The 19,875-nt window shown below is 37.4% G+C and overlaps 1 pseudogene; it reads right to left on the bottom strand.

The window, feature by feature from the left end:
- Positions 1-18,610: 18,610 nt before the first annotated feature.
- LOC102404362 lies at positions 18,611-19,664 on the bottom strand (annotated as a pseudogene).
- Between the last annotated feature and the right edge of the window lie 211 nt (positions 19,665-19,875).

Genomic DNA, 19,875 nt, shown 5'->3' on the forward strand with positions numbered 1-19,875 from the left:
TTTTTAGACATTACATATAAATGAAATCATGTAATATTTATCATTCTCTGACTTTTTAATTTAACATGTACCTTTTAAGTCCATCTCTGTTGCTACATATGACAAGATTTCATTCTGTTTTATGGATGAGTAATATTCCATTGTGTGTGACATATATCTTCTTTATTCATCTATTGATGGGCACTTAGTTTGCTTCCATATTTTGACTACTGTAAATAATGTTGTAATCAACATGTAGGTGCATATATTTTTGAATTAGTATTTTCATTTTCTCACAACAAATACCTAGAAGTGGAATTGCTAGATTGTATGGCATTTCTATTTTTCATTTTTTGAGGAATCTCCATACAGTTTTCCGTAGTAGCTATACCAATTTACATTCCCACCAACAATACACAAGAGTTTCCTTTTCTCCACAACCTTGCCAACACTTATTTCTTGTCTTTTTGAAAATAGACATTATGACAGGTGTGATATCTCATTTTGGTTTTGATTTGCCTTTCCCTGATGATTAGTGATTTTGAGAATTTTTATGTGCCTTTTAGTCATCTTTTTTTTTTTTTTGCAAATGTATATTAGGCCCTCTCTCCTTTTAAAAAATCAGAGTTTTTTTTTAATGTTCAGTACATGAGTTCTTTTCATATTTTGGATATTAACCCCTCATCAGATATCATTTGCAAATATCTTCTCCTGTTCAAAAGCAGCCTTTTTGTTTGTTGGTAGTTTCCTTGGTGTGAAAAAGCTTTTTAATTTGATGTAGGGTCCCATTTATTTATTTTAGCTTTTGTTTCCCTTGCCTGAGGAGACTGATTAAAATATTGCATTGCTAAGAACTATATCTTAGAACATACAGCCTATGTTTTATTCTAGGAGTTTTATGGTGTCAAGTCTTGCTCTGAAGTCTTTAATCCATTTTGAATTTATTTTTGTATCTGTTATAATAAAATAGTCCAATCTGATTCTTTTACATGTGGCTGCCCAGGTTTCCTAATAGGATTTATTGACGAGGCTGCCTTTTCTCCATTGTATATTCTTGTCTTCTTTGTCATAAATTAATTACCTGTATACGTAAAGGTTCATTTCTGGGCCCTCTATTCTGTTCATTGATCTATGTGTCTGTTTTTGTGCCAGTGCCATACTGTTTTGATTACTGTAGCTTTGTGGTATAGTTTGAAATCAGGGAGCATGATACCTATCATTTTATTTTGTTAATAAAATTATTTTGGCTATTCTTTTCTGTTTTGATACAAATTTTAGGATTATTTGTGCCAGTTCTGTGAAAAATGCCAGTGGTATTTTGATAAGGATTGCACTGAATTTGTAGATTGCCTTGGATAGTACAGCTATCTTAACAGTATTAATTCTTCCCATCCATGAGCATGGTATAACTTTCCATTTGTTTGTATCATCTTCAATTACTTTTATCAGTGTCCTAGTTTTCTCTTTACAGGTCTTTTACCTGTATAGATAGATTTATTCCCAGGTATTTTATTCTTTTTGGTATGATTATGAGTGAAAATGGTTTCTTAATTTCTCTTTCTGATAGTTGATTGTTAGTGTATAGAAATGCAACAGATTTCTGTATGATAATTTCGTATCTTGCAACTTTACTGAATTCATTTATGAGTTCTAGTATTTTTTGGTGTTATCTTTAGGATTTTCTCTGTATTGTATCATGCCATCCAGAAACAATGGCAGTTTTACTTCTTCCTTTTCAATTTGGATTCCTTTTATTTCTTTCTCTGTCTGATTGCTGTGGCTAGGATTTCCAATACTATGTTGAATAAAAGTAGTAAGAGTGGATATCCTTGTCTTGTTCCTGATCTTAGAGGAAAGCTTTCAGCTTTTCACCATTTATTGTAATATCAGTTGTGGGCTTGTCATATATGGCCTTTATTATGTTGATATACTTCATGTCTAACTTTCTTAGTTGTAAGTTTTTATCATAAATGAATGTTGAATTTTGTCAAAGCTTCTTCTGAGTCAATTGAGATGATCATATGATGTTTATTCTTCAATTTGTTGATATGCTATTTAACCTTGACTGCAAATATTGAAGCATCTTTTTCTCTGAAATGAATTTCAGTTGATTATGATGTATGATCCTTTTAATGATGTTGAATTCAGTTTGCTTATACTTGATAACTATTATATTTATGTTCATTAGTGATATTGGCCTATATTTTTCTGTTTTGTGATTTTTTTTGTCTGGTTTTGGTATCACAGTGATGTTAGATGATTGGAGCATTTCACTTCACTTAATAGCCCCAACATACATCTACATTGTCCCAGCTGGCAAAATTTCATTTTTTAAATATCTGAGTAATATTCCATTATCTTTCTATCTAATCTTACATCTTCCCTATCTATCAGTGGATATTTAGGTTGCTTCCATATCTTGGCTATTATAAATAATGCTGCAATGAGCATAAAGATGCATATTTCTTTTTGAATTAGTGGTTTTTTCCTTTACATAAATACTCAGAAGTAGAATTACTGGGTCTTATGGTAGTTCTATATTGAATTCACTTTGGAATCTTCATAGTGTTTTCTTTAGTGGCTGTACCAGTTTACATTTCCATCAATAGTGCATGAGGGTTCCCTTTTCTCCACATGCTTGCCAGGACTTGGCATTTCTTGTGCCTTTGAAAATAGCCATTCTGACAGGTGTGAAGTGATAGCTCTTTGGTTTTGATTTTAATTTTCCTTATGATTAATGATGTTAAGATCTTTTCATATGCCTGTTGGCCATCTTTATGTCTTCTTTGGAAAGATATCTATTCAGATCCTCTGTCCATATTTTTAAAAATTGTTTTTTGAGCTGTATAAGTTCTTTATATATATTTGAATTTTAACCCCTATTGGCAATACAGTTTGCAAATATCTCCCTCATTCAGTAGATCACCTTTTTATTTTGTTGGTTGTTTCTTCACTGTGCAAAAATGTTTTTGTTTTATGTTGTTTCACTGGTTTATTTTTGCTTTTGTTGCCATTGCCTTTGGAGTCAGGTCCAAGAAAACATTGACAAGAGTGATGTCAATGAGCTTATTGCCTGCTTCCTTCTAGGAGTTGTATGATTTCTGGTCATATATTCAAGGCATTTTGAGTTAATTTTTGTGTATGATGTAAGACAACTGCTATCTTTGGAAAAGCCCACTTGTAACATTGGCTCCGGCTGATGACTTCAAGATGGTTCCTACCATTCTTCAACTGATAGGAGTGTTTCATTATGCCTTAATTGTTTCTACAAATAATATTGTTTATGTTCAACAGATGCTTTCTATTTTTGAGTATAGAATTATATATATATTATACTAGGGGTGCCCACATAACCAGCCTCCAATTTAAAACTGTGGGCACTGAGCCTCTAATGAGCTGTTCTGGTCAGCAACATTTCACATATGCAGTCACAACACCTTGGTTGGGAAATACGTGTGTCCTGTAAGTGACTTAGCATGTACACACATGAGCCTCTACTGGGAGAGGAATTTTGGAATCTGGTACTTCATTTTCTCTGGACGTTGCCCCAGGCATCTTTTTCTTTTGCTGATGATTTTATTTTGTATCTTAATACAACTATGTGCTGAATTCTGTGAGTCCTCTTAGTAAACCAGTAAACCTTGGGAGTGATCTTGAGAACCCCCAACATACCTAGTTATAAGGAGGACTATAGAATTTAGTTTCTAGCTGGGTAGCCATGTGTCCAGCTAAAACTATAGAACCATGGGACAAGGGAAGAATGGATTGGGGTAAAAAAATAGAACCCTGCCTCACCCACATGTTTATTAACTTCGGTGCTTATTATTCCTAATTATACTTTAGATTTTCCTTTTAGATTTATTTTCCTTCTTTTTAGGAGATATTCCTTATCACTCAGCATAAAAACCAAATGCTTAGTGTGGCCTCAAGATCTTTGTGATGTGGCCTAGATATCTCTAGGACCTCATCTTTTCCAACACTCCCCATTCTAATTTCTCTCTAGTAGCTCTAGTCTTATTGCTGTTCTTTGAATATACAAAACACATTCCATTTTATGACTGTGCTTGCTGTTTGCTCTGTGCGTAGTGCTCTTTTCCCAGATAGCCATATGGCTCACTAACTCCTTTTTTGCCCCCTTACTTCTGATCAAATGTCACCTTATTGGAGAGGACTTCTATGATCACCTATGAAAAACATCAACGTTTTAGCATACTGTCATATTTGTCCTCCTTTAGATTTCTCCACAGCATGCAATATTGTGTCACTGTTACATGATGTTATTTGCTTGTTTATTGTCTGTCTCCTCTCATTAGAGTATTAATCTATGAAGATAGATTTTATTTATTTTATCCATGACTGTATCTGTAGCACTTACAGCAGTGCCTGGAATATAATAACTTAATAACTATTTTGTAAATGAATGAAAAACTGATGAAATCCCTTAGAAGCTACTTCAGTGTATTAGTTTTCAAGAATTTCTGTAACAAATCACTGGAAATCAGGCAGCTTAAAACACAGTTTAGTCCCATGGTTCTGGAGGCTGGATGTCAGGAGGGCTGTGTTCTCCGACAGTTCTAGATAAGAATTCTTTCTTGCTTCTTCTAGCTTCTAGGTGTGTGTGTTTTTTTTTTTTTCTTTTGGAGAGGCAATCCTTGGTGTTCCTTGTAGGTGCATTAATCCAGTCACGTGGTCATTTACTGCCTGTGTGTCTTGTCATTTTTATTTTCTATATGTCTGTTTCTGTGTCCAAATTGCACCCTTTTATAAAATATCAGTCATATAGGACTAGAACCCATCCTAGTGAACTCATTTTAACTTGATTATCTCTGTAAAGATCTTATTTCCAAAGAAGGTGTGAGGTACTGGGTGTTAGAACTTCAGCAAACCTATTTTGGAGGCAAAATTCAACCTTTAAAAGTGAGAGTGAACTTTTATAGCATTTATTTGTCTGAAAAAGCTAACCTTATATTTATTGTTGAATTAAGACTGTACTGATTATGCAATTATAAGTCATAGTTATTTTTTTCTCAACATTTTGAGGGTAGTACTCCACCTTTTTTGGCTTCACTGATGTGATGAGAGTCAAATTGTTGTTTCTTTGTAGAATATAAACCTTTTCTTTCAGGCTAATTTTAAAGTCTTTTTGTTTTTGATGATCTGAATTTCACTAAAATACAAAAGGGGGTAGATTTGTATTTTTCTAAAACTCATTATAATTTCTGTATCAGAATCATTTCTTATCCCTAATCAAAAATTGTTAAAGTAAAATATCTTTCCATAATGAAAGCTCCATGTCCAATTGCTTTACCAGTATATATTCTAAACATTAAAGAAACAATGACACCAATGTTATACAAACTCTTTTGGAGACTGAAAAAACACTTCCCAACTTGTTTTACAAGCCTAATATAATCTTGACACTGAAACTCACAAAATCATTGCAATAAAGGAATGTTACAGGCCAATCTCTGTCATGATCTTAGATGTAAAATTCCTAAACAAAGATTAACAAATATAACTCAGTAAATGTAGAGAAATTATAATTTAATCGAAACAACTTGAATTTATTTATAGTATGCATCATTGCTTTAACATCTTAAAAATTGATCAGTATAAATTCACTACTTAACAGGATAAAGGAAAACAAATCATATGAATTTCAATAGATATAGAAAAATTGTTTAATCAGATTCATCCCCCTTTCATGCTTAAAACTTGTCAGAAAACTCAGCAAAAGAAACACTGATGTATAGATCAGTCTTATGGACTCTGTGGGAGAGGGAAAGGGTGGGGAGATCTGGGAGAATGGCATTGAAACATGTATAATATCATGTATGAAATGAGTCACCAGTCCAGGTTTGATGCACGATACTGGATGCTTGGGGCTGGTACACTGGGATGACCCAGAGGGAGGGTATGGGGAGGGAGGAGGGAGGAGGGTTCAGGATGGGGAACACAGGTATACCTGTGGCGGATTCATTTCGATATTTGGCAAAACTAATACAATATTGTAAAGTTTAAAAATAAAATAAAATTTAAAAAAAATGGTACACATCAAAAAAAAAAAAAAAAAACTTGTCAGAAAACTAAACATAAAAGGGAGAAGGGAACTTTGTCACTCTGATACAGTGTTCACAAAACCTGCAACAAGCATACTTAATGGTAAAATATTAAAAACTTTTCCCCATAGGTTTGAAATGAGACATGAATACCCACTATACAGCTTAAACTTTACACTAGAGACACCAGCCAATGCAATAGGCAAGGAAAAGAATAAAAGTTATAAGGAATGGAAATAATAAGATAAACGGCTATTATTTGAAAATTATGTGATATTATATGCAAAAATCAAAAGAATCTACAGATAAACTATTATAATTAACAAGTGAGTTTAGGAAATTTACCACATACAGGGTCAATATATAAAAATTAAATTGTATTTTTATTAATAAGAAACCTTGGAAGAAAAACTATGGCAAACTTAGACAATATATTAAATAACAAAGACATTACTTTGCCAACAAAGGCCTGTATAGCTAAAGCTATACAGTAGTCATGTATGGATGTGAGAGTTGGACCGTAAAGAATGCTGAGTACCGAAGAGTTGATGCTTTTAAACTGTGGTGTTGGAGAAGACTCTTGAGAGTCCCTTGGACTGCAAAGAGATCAAACCAGTCAATCCTAAAGGAAATCAGTCCTGAATATTCATTGGAAAGACTGATGCTGAAGCTGAAACTCCAATATTTTGGTCACCTGATGTGAAGAACTGAATCCTTGGGAAAGACCCTGATGCTGGGAAAGATTGAAGGCAGGAGGAGAAGGGGACAACAGAGGATGAGATGGTTGGATGGTGTCACCAACTCGATAGAAATGAGTTTGAGCAAACTCCAGGAGTTGGTGATGGACAGGAAAGCCTGGCACGCTGCAGTCCATGGGGTCACAAAAAGTTGGACACGTCTGAGTGACTGAACTGATTGAACTGAAGTTGCATTTTTATGAATAAGAAACCATTGGAAAATAAAATAAAAATTCAGTTTTATAATAGCACCAACAAACACCTAAATATAGATCTAATAAAAAGATGTTCACTATCTCTATACAGAACACTATAACACATTGTTAGAGAAATTAAGGAACTAGATGAATGGTGTGTTGTTCATGTTCATGGGTTGGAAAGTACAACAATGTAAGGATGTCAATCTCCCAAATTGACTGTACCAGCTATCAATTTATTGCTCCTTAGCTCCAAATCTACCTTGCCTTGCCTGATCTGTGATAACAGAGCTGGAATCGGTGAGTATTTTTCCCTTGTCAGCTGACATGATTTTAACTTTGTCAGTAGAGGGCAGTAGAGGGATAGTGGTAAAGAAAGAGGTTCTCTTCTGGTTCTGGTGAACTCCCCTAGGCAGGCTCCTGAAGTACGTGTCTTCTGCATCATGGGGCTCCTGCAGCTCTCGACTTCTGAAATGCCAGGCTCATTCAGTGCATATAACTTATACAGGGCCTGCTTCACTAACTCGAATGGCTTATGTAGTGCCTGGTTTCAGCAGTGCTCAGCTCAGCACCTCTCATGAGTGGCTTCCTTGGCATCTCTTGCATGTCTGTAATAGGGTGCTACTGGTCTGACACCACCCTTTGAATGGCTTCTTCTGGAAATCGCTCAGGTGACTTTGCAGAGATATCAAAATGAGATATCACCCCCACACTGGTCAAAATGGCCATCATTAAAACGTCTGCAAATAAATTCTGGGGAAGGTGTGGAGAAAAGGGAACCCTCAGAACAGTATGGAGTCTCCTTAAAAAATTAAAAATAGAGTTACCATATGATCCTGCTATTCCACTCCTGGGCATACATCCAGAAAATATGAAAACTCTACTTCAAAAAGATATATACCTCAGCATATACAGCATATACAGCAGCAGCAGTATTTATAATAGCCAAGACATGGAAGCAACATACATATCCATCAACAGATGAATGGGTAAATATGTGATATATATGTATCTGTATCTGTATCTATCTATATATATATATGTATCTCTGTGTGTGTGTGTATATATATATATATATATATATATGCCTAAAACTGTATGTATAAGCTTCCCAGGTGGTGCTAGTGGTAAAGAACCCACCTGCAGGAGGTGTGAGAGATGCAGGTTTGATTGCTAGGCTGGGAAGATTCCCTGGAGTAGGAAATGGTAACCCACTCCAGTATTCCTCCCTGAAAAATTCCATGGGCAGAGGAGCCTGTGTGGGCTAAATTCCATGGGACTGCAAAGAATTGGACATGACTGAACACAGTCCTTTACTTACCTGCTTATGAAAGAAAATAACATACATACATACATACAGCAGAATATTAGTCATAAAAAAGAATGAAACAATGTCATTACAGCACATGGATGGAGCTAGAGGTTATTATACTAAGTGAAGTAAGTCAGACAGAGACATACAAATATCATATGATATTGCTTATATGTGGATTCTAAAAAGTGATACCAATGATACACACTGAGGAAACCAGAATTGAAAGAGACACGTGTACCCCAATGTTCATCGCAGCACTGTTTACAACAGCTAGGACATGGAAGCAACCTAGATGTCCATCAGCAGACGAATGGATAAGAAAGCTGTGGTACATATACACAATGGAATATTACTGAGCTATTGAAAAGAACACTTTCACTTTTCACTTTCATGCACTGGAGAAGGAAATGGCAACCCACTCCAGTGTTCTTGCCTGGAGAATCCCAGGGATGGGGGAGCCTGGTGGGCTGCCGTCTATGGGGTCATACAGAGTTGGACACGACTGAGGTGACTTAGCAGCAGCAGCATTGAAAAGAACGCATTTGAATCAGTTCTAATGAGGTGGATGAAACTGGTGCCTATTATACAGAGTGAAGTAAGTCAGAAAGAAAAATACCAACACAGTATTTTAATGCATATATATGGAGTTTAGAAAGATGGTAATGATGACCCTATACGTGAGACGTCTTTACACAGATGTAAAGAATAGACTTTTGGACTCTGTGGGAGAAGGCGAGGGTGGGATGATCTGAGAGAATAGCACTGAAACATGTATATTACCATGTGTGAAACAGATCACTAGTCCAAGTTTGATGCATGAAACAGGGCACTCAAAGCTGATGCACTGGGACAACCTGAGGGATGGGATGGGGAGGGAGGTGGGAGGGGGGTTCAGAATGGGGGACACATGTACACTCATGGCTGATTCATGTCAGTGTATGGCAAAAACCACTACAATACAAACAATATTGTAAAGTAATTAGCCTCCAATTAAAATAAATAGATTAATTAATTAAAAAAATACAGAAATAGACTCACAAATATAGAAAACAAACTTATGGTTGTCAGAGAGAAAAGTGAGAGGGAAAGTTAGGTTGAGAATTTGTGATATAGCAGATACACTACTATATACAGTACTGCTGTAGTACATAGTAGCACTATGCATGCGTGCTCAGTCACTTCAGTCATGTCTGACTCTTTGCAACCTTGCAACCCCATGGACTGTAGCCCTCCAGACTCCTCTGTCTATGGGGATTCTCCAGGCAAGAGTACTACAGTGGATTGCCATTTTCTCCTCCAGAGAATCTTCCCAACCCAGGGATCAGACCCATTATCTCTTGTGTCTTCTGCATTGGCAGGTGGATTCTTTACCACTGCACCACCAGGAAAGCCCATATATGTGTATGTATATGTCAGTCACTCAGTCATGTCCAACTCTTTGTGACCCCATGGACTATAGCCTGCCAGGCTCTTATGTCCATAGAATTCTCCAGGCAAGAATACGGGAATGGGTAGCCATTTCCTTCTCCAGGGATCTTCCTGACCCAGGGATTGAACCCAGGTCTCTTGCACTGCAGGCAGACTCTTTATCATCTGAGTCACCAGGGAAGCCCAACTTAAAGGCTGGGCTATGTCTGCCCAAAACAAGGGGTGCAGCCCCATGTATGTGTATGTATATATATAAATGCATCACTTTGCTGTTCCTCTGAAACATTGTAAATTAAATATACTTAATTAAAAAATAATTAAAGCTGGTGAGGATGTGGAGAAAGATAATACTTATGTACTGTTCTTGGGAATGTAAATTGGTATAGCCACTATGAAAAACAGTATTTATGTGCTTCTAAAAACTAAAAATACAAGTACCATAAATTGGAAACTAATAATCCCACCTCTGGATAATACCCAAAGGAAATTAAATTACTGTGCCAAAGAGATATATTGAGGAGATAGTTCAAAGAAATGTTCTTTGCAGCATTACTTACAAAACCAAGACACGGTTGCAACCTAAGTGTCCATTGATAGATGAAAAGATAATGAAACAGTGGTATATTTGAGTATGTGTGTGTATAGAATAGTCTGTTATATATGATATATAATAGACTATTACTCAGCCATAGAGAAGAAGGAAATCCTACCTTTTGCAACAACATGGATGAACCATGACGGCATTATTCTAAGTGAAATAAGTCAGACAAGAAAAGACAAATACTGTATTAATTCACTTATATTTGAGATATAAAAAAACTGAATTTATAGAAATAGAGTTGAATGGTGATTTCCAGGTGCCAGGTGGTAAGAGAAATGAGATGTTGATCAAAGGGTACAAACTTCCAGTTGTAAGATAAGTAAGTTCTGGGAATATAATGTACAACATATTGAAAGCAGTCAGCAATACTGTATTGAAGTTAGTGATAGAGTAGATCTTAAATGGTCATCCTAAAAAAAATAAGCAAACTCATGCCCATGAATTTAATTATGCTTACCATGTGCCCCACCAGCCAGAAGTGGCTTGGGTATCTGAAAGATGGGACAGGCTTACTGAAGACTCAGCTATGGCACAATTGAGAGGTAACTTCCTGAAAGGATGGAATTTAGTATTATAGGATGCAATATTTTTCTTGAATCAGATATCATTAATATGCTGCTGCTGCTAAGTCACTTCAGTCGTGTCCGACTCTGTGCGACCCCATAGACGGCAGCCCACCAGGCTCCCCCATCCCTGGGATTCTCCAGGCAAGAACACTGGAGTGGGTTGCCATTTCCTTCTCCAGTGCATGAAAGTGAAAAGTGAAAGTGAAGTCGCTCAGTCGTGTCCAACTTTTAGCGACCCCATGGACTGCAGCCCACCAGGCTCCTCCGTCCATGGGATTCCCCAGGCAAGAGTATTGGAGTGGGGTGCCATTGTTATCTCCCCCATAAAGAAGCCTGGGAATAAAAGGGTGGAAGTGTTCCTTTCATTATTACATAAAATAACCCATCCTGGGTTATTGTATGTATGTACTCTCCTGGTTTTCATATCTTAATCCTTGAGGAGAAATGCTTAAAGCAGGTTAAAAACAATGGTTCCTATGAAGGGGAAGGTAAGATAGCTACCTGGCCATTTTGGGCTTCTTTTGCCTCTGAGCCAACAGACAAAAAGAGCTTACTCAACTGGCTGGAGTGATTGATCCTGATTATGAAGGGGAAATTGGATGGCTGCTACCAAATGGCATCAAGGAAGACTAGATCTGGAACACAGAGTAGGCTCTGGGTTTTCTCTTAGTCTTTCAATGCCAAATAGTAGATTAAGTTAATAGAAAACAATGGCACACTACTACCACCACAAAAAAAAAGGGGGGGGGGCTGAATATTTAGAACTCGGGCTTTTCATAAATAGTAACTTTACTAGGTGAAGAGCACTAATTAGGTTCTGACTGAGGACAGAGGAATAATAAACAGTAGAGAAGGAAGCCATAGATATTAATTTTGTCTATATGATCAAGTAGAGAAATGAGGACTGTAATAGGTTTGGATATTTTCTCTTTTTTTTTTTCAGATGTACATATTTATTTATTATTTATACATGCCAACAGGCTTTCCTGGTGGCTCAGATGGTAAAGATCTGCCTGCAATGCAGAAGACTCAAGTTCAATCCCTGGGTTGTAAGGATCCCCTGGAGAAGGAAATGGCAACCCACTCCAGTATTCTTGCCTGGAGAATTCTGTGGACACAGGAGCCTCTCAGACTATGGTCCGTGGGGTTGCAAAGAGTCAGACATGACTGAGCAAGTAATACTTTAACACTCAACTGTTTTATCCCTCTTTCCATTTTTTTTTTTTTTTGGTTGCATTGCAAGGCATGAGGGATCTTAGTTTCCCACCCAGGGATAGAATCCATGCTGCCAGCAGTGAAAGTGTAGAGTCTTGACCACTGGACTGCCAGGGAAATCTATTTCTTCTTCCACTTTTTATTTTGTATATATAAGTTGATAGAGTCCAAATTTACTATAATCTTTGTGAAATCATTAAATTTCAAATTTAATAGATTTAAATTAAATTTAAATTAATTAAACTCTGCTTTTTAAATTATTATTTTTTATTATGTTAAGAATACAAATAATATGTACTTTCTTTAACAAAATTTTAATTGTACAATACAATGTTGTTGAGTATCAGCATGATTTTGTACGGAAGATCTCCAGAACTTAATTATCTTACAAAACTGAAACTTTATATCTGTTGAACATCCACCCTCCATATCCTCCTTCTCCCAGCCTCTGGAAACCATCATTCTACTTCCTGTTTCTATGAGGTTGACTATTTAAGATAGCTCATATAAGTGGAATCATGCAATATTTATTATGCTGTGGAGCTTATCTTTGTATAATGTCCTCCAGGTTTATCCATGTTGTTGCATATGACGGGAAGACCTTCTTTTTAAAGACTGAATAACATTCCATTATATGTACTTACCGCATTTTGCTTACCCTTTCATCTATCAGTCAGCACTTTGGCTGCTTTCACGTTCTAGCTATTGTGAATAATGGTGCAGTGAACATGGGTGTACAAACATCACTTTGACACCCTGCATTCAGTTCTTTTGGATGCATACCCAGAAGTGGGATTGTTGAATGATATGGTAGTTCTGTTTCTAGTTCTTAGAGGAATCTGTTTCCCATAGCTGCTGTACCAATTTGCATTTCCACCAACAGTAGAAGCTTCTAATTTCTCCAGATCCTTGATAACACTCTATCTTTTGTTTGTTTGTATAATAGCCATTTTAATAGGTTTGAGGTGGTATGTAATTGTTTTTAGTTTGCATTTCCCTGATGATTACCTATTTTTAGCACTTTTCATATACCTGTTCACCGTTTGTATGTTCTCTGTGGGGAATGTCTATTCACTTCTATTACACATTTTAAAATTTGGTTATTTGCTCTTTCTGCTAATCTCTTTATTTATTTTGGTCTGTTAAGGTTTTCTATTTCTTCTTTTGTTTTTCTGGGAAGAATTTAATCTTACCTTTATTTCTTTTTTTAAAACTTTTTATTTTATACTGGAGTAGCCAATTAACAATGCTGTAATAGTTTCAGGTGAATAGCAAAGGGACTGAGCAATACATATACATGTATCTATTCTCTCCCAGACTCCCCGCCATCCAGGCTGTCATGTAACATTGAGTCCTCTGTGCTATACAGTAGGTCCTTGTTGGTTATCCATTTAAAATATAACAGAGTGTATATGTTGATCCCAAACTCCCTATCTCTTCCCCCTCTTCTTCCCCCTTTGTCTTTATTTCTAAGGAAGAGTTTTACTGGATACAGTATTCTTGATTGTTAATTTTTTCTTTCAGCACTTTGAATATATCATCTCAATCTTTCCTGGCATGAGAGGTTTCTGCTGAGAAATTCACTGATAGCCTTATGAGGTTCCCTAATATGTGATGAGTTGCTTTTCTCTTGCTGCTTTCAAAATTCTTTATCTTTGAAAATGTAATTATAATGTGTCAGTATAGACTTGGTTTCTTCTATCTGACATCCTTTGGCATTCTGAATATGGATGCCAATTAGTCTCCTTATATCTGGGAAGTTTTCAGCTATTATTTATTTAAATAAGCTTTCTGCTCCCTTCACCATCTCTTCTCCTTCTAGGACTCCTAAGATGTGTATATTAGTTCAACTGATAAGAGTTCCCTGAATCCTTTAGGCTTTCTTCACTGTTTTCATTCTTTTTTCTTTTTTTTTTTTAATTTAATTTAATTTTATTTTTAAACCTGAAACACTGTATTAGTTTTGCCAAACATCAAAACGAATCTGCCACAGGTATACATATGCTCCCCATCCTGACTGTATAATTTACATTCTCCATCTTTGAGTTCATTGATTCCTTCTTCTGTTTTATCAAGTCTACTAGTGAATTTTTCACTGCAATCATTGCATTCTTCAGCTCTAGTATTTTTTATTAATTACTTTTACAGAGTATGGCAGATTTAATTTTCTAAAGATGATATTTCCTTTGACATTCTCATTGGCTAGTGGGTCTGCTCTTGACTACAAATCTGAGTGGGCTTAGACTCTCTTGTAATGAGAGTTAAGTAGAAGTGATGCTGGATGACTTCCAAGGTAAGGTCAGAAAAGGCTATGATACTTTTACTCTATTTTCTTGACCTCTCATACTCAGAGCTCTGGGACGCCATGCATAAGTCTGATTATCCTAAGGGAACTATGCATTGCTGAAGCCAAACCACATGGTAAAATCTTCTTTAGATGCTCTGATAGAAAATCTTTGTCTTCAAGCCCTCCCAGGCTATGTGTCAGATACTGTGACTGAATGAGCATTTAGGTGACTTCATTCCCTATCCTTTGAGCCTTTGACTCCTCCTAGCTGAAGCCCAGATGGGGTGAAGCACATACAAATCATCCTTGCTGTGCCCTTTCCAATTTCTGACCCACAGAACCCCTTACTGCTGTATTGTTTCTGGGACTTGTTTCTGAATGGCTGGAGAGATAGAGACTAATGAGGTTAGGTAGGGGAAAGAGAAGGTAAAGGATAGAACTTTCATTCTGTCTGGCTCAGTAGGTGTTTATGGTCACTGTATACTGGAGTTAAATGTAGTTAGTATGGGTGGGAGACGCCAAAATTTTCCTGGGTTTTGAGAACATCTGTCCTGTTTCAGAGGTAGGGGCTTATGGAAGCTAGTTTAAAAGTGTGTTTTTTAGTCCATCATCAATAAAGCAGTTTGTTGAAATTTCACATGGACTTTAGCAACTATTCCTGTCTCATTTTATTTTATTTATCTTTTAAAGTCTTTCTTCTTTTTAAAATTTTTATTTATTTATTTGGCTGTACTGGGTCTTCACTGCTGTATGCAGGCTTTCTCTAGTTAAAGTGAGTGAGGGCTACTCTTTAGTTGCAGTGCACAGGCTTTTCACTGTAGTGACTTCTCTTGTTGCTGAGCATGGGCTCTAGAGTATGTGGGCTTCAGTAGTTGTGATGCATGGATGCCCCGCTGCATGTGGAATCTTCCCCAACCAGGGATGAAGCCTGTGTCCTCTGCATTGGCAGGCAGATTCTTAACCACTGGACCACCAGGGAAGTCCCTTCTCTCATTTTAAATCCATAGTGTCATTGCCAGTTTTTCTCCTTTTCTATATTTTTATGGTCATTTTTTCGGAGAAGGCAATGGCACCCCACTCCAGTACTCTTGCCTGGAAAATCCCATGGACAGAGGAGCCTGGTGGGCTGCAGTCCATGGGGTCGCTAAGAGTCAGACACGACTTCACTTTCACTTTCACTTTTCACTTTCATGCATTGGAGAAGGAAATGGCAACCCACTCCAGTGTTCTTGCCTGGAGAATCCCAGGGATGGGGGAGCCTGGTGGGCTGCCATCTATGAGGTCACACAGAGTCGGACACGACTGAAGTGACTTAGCAGTAGCAGCGGCATGGTCATTTTTTAAATGGTTGAGGTTTGTTTTTTTTTTTTTGAGATATTGATGCATAACCTTGTATTCATTTTAGGTGCACAACATAGTGTTTAATGTATGTATTAATATATGCTGTGAAATGATCACCACACAGTTACATTTTTTTCTTGTGATGAGAACTTTCAAGGTCTACTCTCTTAGCAAATTTGAAATGTACTATACAGCATTGTTAACATTTTTATGCTATACATTACATCCCTAGGACTCGTTTGTCTTGTAACTGCAAGTTTATGTCTTTTAACCACCATTGCCAATTTTACCCAACTCCTCCACCTATAGCAACCACTAGTTTCCTCTCCTCTCCAGTATTTCTGATTTGTTCTTTTCTTAAAATTGCTTCTGTCTCTTTATTGATATTCTCATTTTGTTCTTGTGTCATTTTCCTGAATCCATTTAACTGAGTTCTATTGTAATTCACTGAGCTTCTTTCAGAAGTTTGTTTTGAATTTTGTCAGCAAATTCATAGATCTCCATTTCTCTAGGGTCAGTTACTAGAGATTTATTTTACTCCTTTGATTATGTTATAGTTTTCCTGATCATTCAAGTCCCTTGTAGCTTTGTGCTGATGTCTGCATTTTTCAAGTCACAGATACCTCTCCCAGTGTATACGATGACTGAGAGGAAAAGACTTTCATCAAAATGTCTGGCCAGAGATTATTGGCCTATGTTCCTAAATTATCCAATTGACCAGTCTTTTTTTTTTTTTTTTTAATGGAGGCTGTAATCTCTTATTCTCTCTGGTGTTTAACTTTGCTGGTTCTGTTAGCACTTGATGTGAGGCTACACAGGAACTGGTCCCTGAGCTACTGCACTGAAAGAATGAGGACATTGGAGGCATGGCCCACTCCTCTTACTCCCTTCTGAGGGAGAAGCCTTGGTTCCGCATGTTTTCCCAATCTTGAAGATCCTTGCTAGCTGTAGGAAGACACCCTCTGCTTTCCCTTGGTTCTTAGCTGCTTCAGGCATCTGGACTATGCTGTTTCTTCAACACTTGGTATGAGGAGAGGTAGGACGTGGCCCCTTGGGGAGTGGGTGCATGGACAGGCTGGGAGGCTGAGTGCACACTCCATTCTCTTCTCCCCACCATGGCAGAGGTCATTGGCTGAGCAGATCTGCCTTGGCTCTGGGCTGCGCAGTTTAGGGGGGAGGTTAATGCAGGAAAAGTTAAAGTGCTCTTCTTACCTATTTCAATGTGACTGTTCTTGGTTATTGTGCTTCCCTGGGGTGCTGGAACATCTATAATTCTTATAAAGACATTTTGGTTCATATATCATTTTTACATTGTTGTTTCTATGGGGGAACAAGGATTGAGCCTTACTATTCCTTCATTTTGCTGATCTCACTTGTAGTTTAATCTTTAAAGAACAGGCTATTCAGTGGGACTGTGGTGGAATATGTGTAGTGATGAATTTAGCCAGGGTGGATACAATAAGTATTAGGACAGTGTGCATCTTCATTTAGGAGAAGGTGTGAGAACTTCTTCACTTATAATAAGAATGGCATTTTTAAATGATCATGTTATGACTTTTAATTTTGATTAATATAACTAGATCAATTTATGAAAGTTTAGTTAATATAAAGTATCCCCAATAATGTATACACATATCTGTGTGCCCATTTTATCACAGTATTTCTTGATATTTTCTTATGTTTGTTAAGAAAAAGATAAAAATAATGCTCTCTTGATGTTTTAATTTGCTTTAATTTATTTGTTTTTTTTTTCTCATTTACAGTGGGTATATACATCAAATACAAATGCTACATTTTATAATGTATGCCTTTTGCCAAGGGGTTGTAGCAAAATGCAAAATCAGTTTTTAGTGTAACAGTATGTTCAGTCTTCTTATATATTTGTATTGTGGCAAAAAAACATATAAAATTTACCCTCTTCATACATTTTAAGTGTATAGCATTGTTAACTATATGCATATTGATGTGTAGAAGATCTTCAAAACTTTTTTATCTTGTTTGACTGGAACTCCATACCCATTGAATAGCAACTTCCCAATTCCCTCTTCCCCCAGCTCCTGGCAACCACCATTCCACATTCTGCTTCTATGAGCTTGCTTCTCCAGGGGATCTTCCCGACCCAGGGATCCGACCCAGGTCTACCCGCATTGCAGGCAGATGCTTTAACCTCTGAGCCACCAGGGAAACCCATAAGTAAAACTATAAAATGGTTTTTCTCCTCTGACTGGCTTATCTCCTTAACACAATGTCCTCAAGGTTCATCCATATTGTCACACATTGTAGAATTTCCATCCTCCATTGTATGCGTATGCCACATTTTCTTTATCCATTCATCTGCTCATAGATATTTAACGTGTTCATCCTTTGATTTCACTATTCTTTGACTTTGCAGGCACACATGCCATTTCATGCCTGTGGTGCCATCAGGTCAGATGAATGGGGGATGGTGAACTCACTCATTTTGGAAAATTAAATGTGTATAGGTTACTTGTTCTTTGCCTTTATACTAATAGAATCCTTTGTGTAAATCCACAGGTAAAGGTCCCAGGCTCAGGATCTTTGTTCTTGTCAGGGTCTTTGTTCTGGTTCTGGCTCCTCAAATGTAGTGAAGTCACTGCTTCTGAACTAGTTTCCAGAGGCTGTGGTAGGAGCTGATGTCTCTAAATGTTTCCCCTCAGACCCTGGATGGGCAAAATAGTTCTCTGACTATATTTCTTAGCTTTTCGAAGTCACTTAACTTTGAATAAGAAATAAATACACTTGAATTTTATTAAAAATGAAGAACCACACAAGCTCTAAGCTTACAAAGTTCTCTTCCCTTGTAGATTTGTTCTCTATTAGAATAAGCATCCTATTGCCATTTTTTTAAACCCTGAGACACATACCTAGTGCCTTAGCATCCTCTGCAAAGCTGCCTTCACCTTCTGGTTGTTGAAGCTGTAAATGAGGGGGTTTATCAAGGATGTGATCACACCATACTGTATAGAGACAACTCACTCCAGGATTGATCCTGAAGAGGGGCTGATGTACCTGAATAGAGCTGTTCCCATAGAACAAGAGCACCATGGTGAGGTGGGAGGAGCAGGTGGAGAAGGCTTTGCCTTGGCCTTTAGAGGAGGAAATACTTAGAATGGCAAGAATGATTTTAGAGTAAGAGAAGAGGATCAGGGAAAGTGTCACAAGTCCTAGAAATGCAGCAGAACCAGCTAGCAGGATGGTGTTAGGCATGGTGTCACTGCAGGACAGCAGGAAGAGTGAAAGCAGTTCACAACTGAAGTGGGAGATGATATTGGGACCACAGAACTGTAGGTTCTGGGTACAAAGATTATTCACTAGTGAGTTCAGAAACCCCATCACCCATGCTGCACTGACCATTGCAGTGCACAGAGGTCCATTCATGATCATAGTGTAGAGCAGAGGGTGACAGATGGCAGCATAACGATCATAGGCCATAGCAGAGAGCAGGCAGCTCTCAGTGCCTCCAGAAAATAAGAAAAAGAAACTCTGAGTGATGCATACCCACACTGAAATGGTTTTACCCTGAGACAGGAAATTCTGAAGCATCTTGGGCACAGTGACTGAAGAGTGGCATATATCTGCTGCTGCTGCTAAGTTGCTTCAGTCGTGTCTGACTCTGAGCAACCACATGGACTGCAGCCTACCAGGCTCCTCCATCCATGGGATTTTCCAGGCAAGAGTACTGGAGTGGGGTGCCATTGCCTTCTCCAGGCATATATCTAGGAAAGACAAATGACCAAGGAAGAAGTGCATGGGCGTGTGCAGGTGAGGATCAGCCCTGATCACCAGGATCATCATCAGGTTCCCCATCAGGGTCAGGAGGTAAATCCCCAAGAAGAGAACAAAGAGCATGATCTGGATATCCGGGTCAGTAGACAACCCCAGCAGCACATATTCATCAATAATGCTAAGATTTTTCATGGTTTCTTACATATTCCATCCCTAAAGGGAAAGAAATATTTACCTATTTGGTGGGATAACGATCTGAGTCATTCTCTGCGAATATAATTTTTTTAATTTAAAAGATCTGCTTTTTAGCTTTAAGCCAGAATATGAATCTGAGTATAAATATCTGACAATCCTATTACCCAATTAAATACTGCAACTTTCCTTCTCCTGCCTCTAAATACTC

This window comes from Bubalus bubalis, chromosome 4 (genome assembly GCF_019923935.1).
Source record: "Bubalus bubalis isolate 160015118507 breed Murrah chromosome 4, NDDB_SH_1, whole genome shotgun sequence".
Classification (NCBI taxonomy): Eukaryota; Metazoa; Chordata; class Mammalia; order Artiodactyla; family Bovidae; genus Bubalus; species Bubalus bubalis.